We start from the raw sequence: 12699 nt of genomic DNA, 5'->3' as shown, positions 1-12699 counted from the left end.
TTACATTACATTAGATTACATTAGATTAGATTAGATTAGATTAGATTACATTAGATTACATTAGGTAAAATTACGTTAGATTATTTTAGATTAGATTTCATTAGATTACATTAGATTACATTAGATTAGATTATATTACATTAGATTACATTAGATTAGATTAGATTAGGTTGCAATACATTGGATTATATTACACTAGATTTCATTAGATTTGAATACATTACATTACATTAGATTACATTAGATCAGATTGCAATACATTGGATTTGATTAGATTTGATTACATTAGATTACATTAGATTAGATTACATTACATTACATTACATTAGATTTGATTACATTAGATTACATTAGATTGGATTGCATTACATTGGATTAGATTACATGAGATTAGTTTAGATTACATTTGATTACATTAGATTAGATTAGATTCGATTACATTAGATTAGATTACATTATATTACATTAGATAACATTAGATTAGATTACATTAGATTACATTAGATAACATTAGATTAGATTAGATTAGTTTACTTTAGATTACATTACATCTGATTACATTACATTATATTAGATTACATTAGATTAGTTTGGATTACATTACATTACATTAGATTAGATTAGATTAGATTACATTGCATTAGATTAGACTACATTAGATGACAATACATTAGATTAAATTTCATTAGATTCGATTTGATTAGATTACATTAAATTAGATCACATTACATTAGGTTACATTAGATTACAATACATTACATTAGATTGCATGAGATTTGATTGCATTACATTGGAATAGATTAGATTTGATTAGATTAGATTACATTAGATTACATTACATTAGATTAGATTTGATTAAATTACATTTGATTACATTACATTGGATTAGATTAGATTAGATTACATTAGATTAGATTACATTACTTTAGATTGCATTACTTTAGATTACATTACACTAGATTACATTAGATTTGAATACATTACATTACATTAGATTACATTAGATCAGATTGCAATACATTGGATTTGATTAGATTAGATTACATTACACTAGATTAGCTTAGATTACATTACAGTACATTAGATTACATTAGATTCGATTACGTTAGATTACATTAGATTGGATTGCATTGCATTGGATTAGATTACATTAGATTAGTTAAGATTACATTAGATTAGATTCGATTACATTCGATTAGATTACATTAGATTAGATTACATTAGATTAAATTAGATAACATTAGATTGGATTAGATTAGATTAGATTAGGTTACATTAGATTACATTACATTACATTAGATTACATTAGATTAGATTAGATTACATTAGATTGCATTACATTGGAATAGATTAGATTTGATTAGATTAGATTAAATTAGAATACATTACATTAGATTAGATTAGATTACATTACATTTGATTACATTACATTAGATTAGTTTACATTAGATTAGATTAGATTTCATTAGATTACATTTCATTACATTCGATTAGATTAGATTAGATAAGATTGGATTACATTACATTACACTAGATTGTATTAGATTAGATTACATTACATTGGATTAGATGACATTAGATTAGGTTAGATTACATTTCATTAGATTAGATTAGATTACATTAGATTTGATTAGATATGATTAGATTAGATTTGATTTGATTACACTACATTACATTAGATTCCATTAGATTACATTACATTAGATTACATTTGATTAGATTACATTTGATTATATTACATTAGATTACATTACATTAGATTACATTAGATTAGTTTAGATTACATTTGATTAGATTACATTAGATTACATTACATTACATTAGAATAGTTTAGATTAGATTCCATTAGATTACATTACATTAGATGACATTAGATTAGTTTAGATTACATTAGATTACATAACATTACATTAGATTAGATTAGATTAGATTAGATTAAAGTAGAGGTTCTTCATTCCTTTAAAGCCACAAACTAAACGCATTTAATGAATCTAACTGCAAACATTCATTCGATGAGGAACACTGTAAGTCCGATTCCAATGAATCTAGCTTTTGCCATTCATTCAATGAAAGAAACTGCACGCGTTCATGCAATGACAAAAACTGCATGCATTCATTAAACGAAACAGAGTGCACGTGTTAATTCAATGAGTACAGCTTTTCTTTTGTATTCACTTTCTCGAGCTTAGCACTTTCATTCAATGAAACCAAGTGCTTCATTGAATCATTGAGTCAAATGATTCAATGAATCAAACAGTATTAATGGATTCCATCGAACAAACTTAACTCATTTACTTCGTGAATCAAACTGCACCCATTCATTCAATGAAATGCTTTGTATGTTTTAATTAAAAGAATCGGGCTCCAGCCATTCATTCAATGCCATGAGCAAAACGCATTCATTCAATGGAGCATACTGCACTCATGATACAGACTGCACGTCTTAAACCAATGAGTAGAGCTTCTCTCATTCTTTCAATGGGTCAAGCTTAACGCTTTCATTCAAAGAAACAAACTGCATTCATTGAATCATTGAATCAAACAATGAATTAATTCAATGAATCCAACCTTGTTTCAATGGAACAAACCTATCTCCCTTATTTAGTGAACCAAACTGCATATTCATTGCATATTCAATGAAAGAGGCTGCATTTGTCAATTCAATGAGTAGAGCTACTCTCATTCATTCAATGGCACAAGCTCACCGTTTTCATTTAATGAAACAGACTGCATTGATTGAATGATTGAATCAAACTAGAATCATTGATCCAATGATTCAAACCTTATTCCTTGTTTCATTCGAAAAAAGCTAACTCACTTATTTAGTGAATCCTACTACACTCATTCATTCAACGAAACAGACTGCACATGATAATTCAATGAAGGTACTCTTAACGCATTGATTCAACTAAACAAATTGCACACATTTAGTTCATGAAGCAAACTGCATTTGTCAATTCAATGAATACAGCTACTCATTCATTTAATGTCACAAGCGTCACACATTGTCTCGATCAAACTGCACACATTCACTCCATGAATCAAACTGCACGTGTTAATTCAATGATCGGAGCTTCTCTCATCAGTCAATGATGAGCTTAATGCTTTCATTCCATGAAACAAACAGCTTTCGTTGAATCATTGAATCGAATTCTAATGATGGAATCAATGTAGATTAGATTACATCAAATTAGATTAGATTAGATTAAATTAGATTCAATTACATTAGATTAGATTAGATTACATTAAATTAGATTAGATTGCATTAGATTACATTACACTAGATTATATTAGATGATCTTATAATTAGATGATCTAATTAGACTAAATTAGATTGGATTACATTAGAATGGATTAGATTAGATTGCATTACATTACATTACATTACCTTAGATTACATTAGATTAGATTACATTAGATTAGATAAGAATACATTACATTAATTACATTAGATTACATTACATTACATTAGATTACATTCGTTAAAATTTAATTACATTACATTAGATTACATTAGGTTACATTACATTTGATTACATTACATTGGATTAGTTTACATTACATTAGATTAGATTACATTAGTTTAGATTAGATTACATTACATTACATTAATTTTATTAGATTACAATAGATTACATTAGTTTAGATTACATTACATTACACTACATGACATTCGATTTCAATAGATTAGATTAGATTAGATTAGATTACAATACATTAGATTACGTTACATTCCATTAGATTACATTAGATTAGATTACATTAGATGACATTACATTAGGTTAGATTACGTTAGATTAGATTAGATTAGATTAGTTTACTTTAGATTACATTACATTAGATTACATTAGATTAGTTTAGATTACATTAGATTAGATTAGATTACATCACATTACTTTACACTACATTACATTAGATTACAATAGATTCGATTAAATTAGATTACATTACCTTAGATTACATTAGATTAGATTACATTAGATTAGATAAGGATACATTACATTAATTACATTAGATTACATTACATTACATTAGATTACATTCGTTAAAATTTAATTACATTACATTAGATTACATTAGATTAGATTACATTAGATTACATTAGATTAGATTACATTAGATTTGAATACATTACATTACATTACATTAGATTACATTAGATTCGATTACGTTAGATTACATTAGATTGGATTGCATTGCATTGGATTAGATTACATTAGATTAGTTAAGATTACATTAGATTAGATTCGATTACATTAGATTAGATTACATTAGATTAGATTACATTAGATTAAATTAGATAACATTAGATTGGATTAGATTAGATTAGATTAGGTTACATTAGATTACATTACGTCAGTTTAGATTAGATTAGATTACGTTACATGACATTAAATTTGATTACATGAAATTAGATTATATTAGATTAGATTAGATTAAATTAGATTCGATTAGATTAGATTACATTAAATTAGATTATATTGCATTAGATTACATTACATTAGATTATATTAGATGATCTTAGATTAAATTAGATTAGATTACATTACATTACATAACATTAGATTACATTAGGTTACATTACATTTGATTACCTTACATTAGATAAGTTTACATTATATTAGATTAGCTAACAATAGATTAGATTAGATTACATTACATTAATTGCATTAGATTACATTACATTAGATTAGATTACATTAGATTTGATTAGATATGATTAGATTAGATTTGATTTGATTACACTACATTACATTAGATTCCATTAGATTACATGACATTAGATTATATTAGATTACATTTGATTAGATTACATTAGATTACATTTGATTAGATTACATTAGATTACATTAGATTATATTACATTAGATTACATTACATTAGATTACATTAGATTAGTTTGGATTACATTTGATTAGATTACATTACATTACATTAGAATAGTTTAGATTAGATTCCATTAGATTACATTACATTAGATTACATTAGATTAGTTTAGATTACATTAGATTACATAACATTAGATTAGATTAAAGTAGAGGTTCTTCATTCCTTTAAAGCCACAAACTAAACGCATTTAATGAATCTAACTGCAAACATTCATTCCAAGAGGAACACTGTAAGTCCGATTCCAATGAATCTAGCTTTTGCCATTCATTCAATGAAAGAAACTGCACGCGTTCATGCAATGATAAAAACTGCATGCATTCATTAAACGAAACAGAGTGCGCGTGTTAATTCAATGAGTACAGCTTTTCTTTTGTATTCACTTTCTCGAGTTTAGCACTTTCATTCAATGAAACCAAATGCTTCATTGAATCATTGAGTCAAATGATTCAATGCATCAAACAGTATTAATGGATTCCATCGAACAAACTTAACTCATTTACTTCGTGAATCAAACTGCACCGATTCATTCAATGAAATGCTTTGTATGTTTTAATTAAAAGAATCGAGCTCCAGCCATTCATTCAATGCCACGAGCAAAACCCATTCATTCAATGGAGCATACTGCACTCATGATACAGACTGCACGTCTTAAACCAATGAGTAGAGCTTCTCTCATTCTTTCAATGGGTCAAGCTTAACGCTTTCATTCAAAGAAACAAACTGCATTCATTGAATCATTGAATCAAACAATGAATTGATTCAATGAATCCAACCTTGTTTCAATGGAACAAACCTATCTCCCTTATTTAGTGAACCAAACTGCATATTCATTGCATATTCAATGAAAGAGGCTGCATTTGTCAATTCAATGAGTAGAGCTACTCTCATTCATTCAATGGCACAAGCTCACCGTTTTCATTTAATGAAACAAACAGCATTGATTGAATGATTGAATCAAACTAGAATCATTGATTCAATGATTCAAACCTTATTCCTTGTTTCATTCGAACAAAGCTAACTCACTTATTTAGTGAATCCTACTACACTCATTCATTCAACGAAACAGACTGCACATGATAATTCAATGAAGGTACTCTTAACGCATTGATTCAACTAAACAAATTGCACACATTTAGTTCATGAAGCAAACTGCATTTGTCAATTCAATGAATACAGCTACTCATTCATTCAATGTCACAAGCGTCACACATTGTCTCGATCAAACTGCACACATTCACTCCATGAATCAAACTGCACGTGTTAATTCAATGATCGGAGCTTCTGTCATCAGTCAATGATGAGCTTAATGCTTTCATTCAATGAAACAAACAGCTTTCGTTGAATCATTGAATCGAATTCTAATGATGGAATCAATGTAGATTAGATTACATCAAATTAGATTAGATTAGATTAGATTAGATTCAATTACATTAGATTAGATTAGATTACATTAAATTAGATTAGATTGCATTAGATTACATTACATTAGATTATATTAGATGATCTTAGATTAAATTAGATTAGATTACATTAGAATGGATTAGATTAGATTGCATTACATTACATTACATTACCTTAGATTACATTAGATTAGATTACATTAGATTAGATAAGAATACATTACATTAATTACATTAGATTACATTACATTACATTAGATTACATTCGTTAAAATTTAATTACATTACATTAGATTACATTAGGTTACATTACATTTGATTACATTACATTGGATTAGTTTACATTACATTAGATTAGATTACATTAGGTTAGATTAGATTAGATTACATTACATTAATTTTATTAGATTACAATAGATTACATTAGTTTAGATTACATTACATTACACGACATGACATTCGATTTCAATAGATTAGATTAGATTAGATTAGATTACAATACATTTGATTACGTTACATTCCATTAGATTACATTAGATTAGATTACATTAGATGACATTACATTAGGTTAGATTACGTTAGATTAGATTAGATTAGATTAGATTACGTTAGAATGGATTAGATAAGATTGCATTACATTACATTACATTACCTTAGATTACATTAGATTAGATTACATTCGATTAGATAAGAATACATTACATTAATTACATTAGATTACATTACATTACATTGGATTACATTCGTTAAAATTTAATTACATTACATTAGATTACATTACATTAGATTACATTACATTAGATAAGATTAGATTACATTACATTACATTAGATTAGATTACATTAGATAAGATTAAATTCGGTTAGATTAGATTAGATTACATTACTCTACATTACATTAGTTTACATTACATTACAATAGATTAGATTACCTTAGATTAGATTATTTAGATTAGATTACATTACATTACATTAGGATACATTAGTTAAAATTACATTAGATTTTTTTAGATTAGATTACATTAGATTACATTACATTACATCAGATTAGATTAGATTCGATTTCATTACATTACATTAGATTACATGACATTAGAATACATTATATTAGATCACATTAGATTAAATTGCATTAGATTAAATTTCATTAGATTAAATTAGATTAGATTACATTAGATTAGATTACATTAATTTAGATAACATTACACTAGATTACATTAGATTTGAATACGTTACATTATATTACATTAGATTACATTAGATCAGATTGCAATACATTGGAGTTGATTAGATTTGATTAGATTAGATTACATTAGATTACATTACATTAGATTAGATTAGATTACATTACATTACATTAGATTCGATTACATTAGATTAGATTGCATTACATTGGATTAGATTACATTAGATTAGTTTAGATTACATTAGATTACATTACATTAGATTAGATTCGATTACATTAGATTAGATTACATTAGATTACATTAGATTACATGAGATTAGTTTAGATTAGATTAGATTAGTTTACTTTAGGTTACATTACATTTGATTACATTACATTACATTAGTTTACATTAGATTAGTTTCGATTAGATTACATTACATTAGATAACATTAGATTAGATTAGATTACATTAGATTACATTAGATTAGATTAGATTAGATTAGATTACATTACATTACATTGCATTAGATTAGACTACATTAGATGACATTGCATTAGATTAAATTTCATTAGATTAGATTTGATTAGATTACATTAAATTAGATGACATTACATTAGGTTACATTAGATTTCAATACATTACATTAGATTGCATGAGATTTGATTGCATTACATTGGAATAGATTAGATTTGATTAGATTAGATTACATTAGATTACATTACATTAGATTAGATTGGATTACATTACGTTTGATTACATTACATTAGTTTAGATTACATTAGATTAGATTAGATTACTATAGATTACATTACATTAGATTAGATTCGATTACATTAGATTAGATTAGATTAGATTACATTAGATTAGATTATTTTACTTTAGATTGCATTACATTTGATTACATTACATTAGATTAGTTTAGATTACATTAGATTAGATTAGATTACATCACATTACTTTACACTACATTACATTAGATTACATTAGATTACAATAGATTAGATTAAATTAGATTACATTACATTAGATTACATTACATTACATTACTTAGATTAGATTAGATTAGATTACATTGCATTACATTACATTACATTACATTAGATAACATTAGATTAGATTAGATTAGATTACATTAGATTAGATTAGATTAGATTAGATTAGAATACATTACATTAGATCACATTAGATTAAATTGCATTAGATTAAATTTCATTAGATTAAATTAGATTAGAATAGATTAGATTACATTACATTAGATTACATTAGGTGAAATTACGTTAGATTATTTTAGATTAGATTTCATTAGATTACTTTAGATTACATTAGATTAGATTATATTACATTAGATTAGATTAGATTAGATTGCAATACATTGGATTATATTACACTAGATTACATTAGATTTGAATACATTACATTACATTAGATTACATTAGATCAGATTGCAATACATTGGATTTGATTAGATTTGATTACATTAGATTACATTAGATTACATTAGATTAGATTAGATTAGATTACATTACATTACATGACATTAGATTCGATTACATTAGATTACATTAGATTGGATTGCATTAGATTACATTAGATAACATTAGATTAGATAAGATTAGATAAGATTAGGTTACTTTAGATTACATTACATCTGATTACATTACATTATTTTAGATTACATTAGATTAGTTTAGATTACATTAGATTAGATTAGATTACATTACATTACTTTACACTACATTACATTAGATTACAATAGATTAGATTAAATTAGATTACATTACATTAGATTACATTAGATTAGATTAGATTAGATTACATTGCATTAGATTAGACTACATTAGATGACAATACATTAGATTAAATTTCATTAGATTCGATTTGATTAAATTACATTAAATTAGATCACATTACATTAGGTTACATTAGATTACAATACATTACATTAGATTGCATGAGATTTGAATGCATTACATTGGAATAGATTAGATTACATTAGATTACATTACATTAGATTAGATTTGATTAAATTACATTTGATTACATTACATTGGATTAGATTAGATTAGATTACATGAGATTAGATTACATTACTTTAGATTGCATTACTTTAGATTACATTACACTAGATTACATTAGATTTGAATACATTACATTACATTAGATTACATTAGATCAGATTGCAATACATTGGATTTGATTAGATTAAATTACATTAGATTACATTACACTAGAGTAGCTTAGATTACATTACAGTACATTAGATTACATTAGATTCGATTCCATTAGATTACATTAGATTGGATTGCATTACATTGGATTAGATTAGTTTAGATTACATTAGATTAGATTACATTAGATTAAATTAGATAACATTAGATTGGATTAGATTAGATTAGATTAGGTTACATTAGATTACATTACGTCAGTTTAGATTAGATTAGATTACGTTACATGACATTAAATTAGATTACATGAAATTAGATTATATTAGATTAGATTAGAATAAATTAGATTAGATTACATTAAATTAGATTATATTGCATTAGATTACATTACATTAGATTATATTAGATGATCTTAGATTAAATTAGATTAGATTAGATTACATTACATAACATTAGATTACATTAGGTTACATTACATTAGATTACCTTACATTAGATAAGTTTACATTATATTAGATTAGCTAACAATAGATTAGATTAGATTACATTACATTAATTGCATTAGATTACATTACATTAGATAAGATTAGATTAGATTAGATTAGATTACGTTACATTACTTTTCACTACATTACATTAGATTACAATAGATTAATTTAAATTAGATTACATTACATTAGATTACATTACATTACATTAGATTACATTAGATTAGATTAGATTACATTAGATTGCATTACATTGGAATAGATTAGATTTGATTAGATTAGATTACATTAGATTACATTAAATTAGATTAGATTACATTACATTACATTTGATTACATTACATTAGATTAGTTTACATTAGATTAGATTAGATTACATTAGATTACATTTCATTACATTCGATTAGATTAGATTAGATTAGATTCCATTAGATTACATTACATTAGATTACATTAGATTAGTTTAGATTACATTAGATTACATAACATTACATTAGATTAGATAAGATTAAAATAGAGGTTCTTCATTCCTTCAAAGCCACAAACTAAACGCATTTAATGAATCTAACTGCAAACATTCATTCGATGAGGAACACTGTAAGTCCGATTCCAATGAATCTAGCTTTTGCCATTCATTCAATGAAAGAAGCTGCACGCGTTCATGCAATGATAAACACTGCATGCATTCATTATATGAAACAGAGTGCACGTGTTAATTCAATGAGTACAGCTTTTCTTTTTTATTCACTTTCTCGAGCTTAGCACTTTCATTCAATGAAACCAAATGCTTCATTGAATCATTGAGTCAAACTGCCATCATTGACTCAATGAATCAAACAGTATTAATGGATTCCATCGAACAAACTTAACTCATTTACTTCGTGTATCAAACTGCACCCATTCATTCAATGAAATGCTTTGTATGTCTTAATTGAAAGAGTCGAGCTCCAGCTATTCATTCAATGCCACGAGCAAAACGGATTCATTCAATGGAGCATACTGCACTCATGATACAAACTGCACGTCTTAACTCAATGAGTAGAGCTTCTCTCATTCTTTCAATGGGTCAGACTTAACGCTTTCATTCAAAGAAAGAAACTGCATTCATCGAACCATTGAATCAAACAATGAATTGATTCAATGAATCGAGCCTTGTTTCAATTGAACAAACCTTATTTAGTAACCCAAACTGCATATTCATTGCATATTCAATGAAAGAGGCTGCATTTGTCAATTCAATGAGTAGAGCTACTCTCATTCATTCAATGGCACAAGCTCACCGTTTTCATTTAAAGAAACAGACTGCATTGATTGAATCATTGGATCAAACTAGAAGTATTGATTCAATGAATCAAACCTTATTCCTTGTTTCATTCGAACAAACCTAACTCACTCATTTACTGAATCCAACTACACTCATTCATTCAACGAAACAGACTGCACATGATAATTCAATGAAGGTACTCTTAACGCATTGATTCAACCAAACAAGTTGCACACCTTTAGTTCATGAAGCAAACTGCATTTGTCAATTCAATGAATACAGCTCCTCATTCATTCAATGTCACAAGCGTCACACATTGTCTCAATCAAACTGCGCACATTCACTCCATGAACCAAACTGCACGTGTTAATTCAATGATCGGAGCTTCTCTCATCAGTCAATGATGAGCTTAATGCTTTCATTCAATGAAACAAACAGCTTTCGTTGAATCATTGAATCGAATTCTAATGATGAAATCAATGTAGATTAGATTACATTAGAATAGATTGCATTACATTGGATTAGATTACATTATATTACATTACATTAGATTCGATTATAATAGATTAGATTAGATTACATTAAATTAGATTAGATTACATTAGATTACATGAGATTACATTACATTAGATTACATGAGATTACATTAGATTAGATTAGATTACATTACATTACATTAGATTACATAAATTACATTTGATTAGATTCCATTAGATTACATTACATTAGATTACATTTGATTAGTTTAGAACACATTGGATTAGTTTACATTACATTAGATTAGATTACATTAGATTAGATTAGATTAGATTAGATTGGATTACATTAATTTTATTAGATTACATTAGATGACATTAGTTTAGATTACATTACATTAGTTTAGATTACATTACATTACACTACATGACATTCGATTTCAATAGATTAGATTAGATTAGCTTAGATTACAATACATTAGATTACGTTACATTCCATTAGATTACATTAGATTAGATTAGATATGATTAGATTAGATTTGATTAGATTAAACTACATTACATTAGATTCCATTAAATTACATTTCATTAGATTACATTAGATTAGTTTAGATTACATTTGATTAGATTACATTAGATTACATTACATTCGCTTAGATTAGATTAGATTAGATTCCATTAGATTACATTACATTAGATTACATTAGATTAGTTTAGATTACATTAGATTACATAACATTACATTAGATTAGATTAGATTAAACTAGAGGTTCTTCATTCCTTCAAAGCCACAAACTAAATGCATTTAATGAATCTACATTAGATTAGATTACATCACAGTACTATAG

This window comes from Chiloscyllium punctatum, chromosome 13 (assembly GCF_047496795.1).
Source record: "Chiloscyllium punctatum isolate Juve2018m chromosome 13, sChiPun1.3, whole genome shotgun sequence".
Taxonomy (NCBI): domain Eukaryota; kingdom Metazoa; phylum Chordata; class Chondrichthyes; order Orectolobiformes; family Hemiscylliidae; genus Chiloscyllium; species Chiloscyllium punctatum.
The sequence above is the reverse complement of the archived record's forward strand: the minus strand, read 5'-3'. Positions refer to the sequence as shown.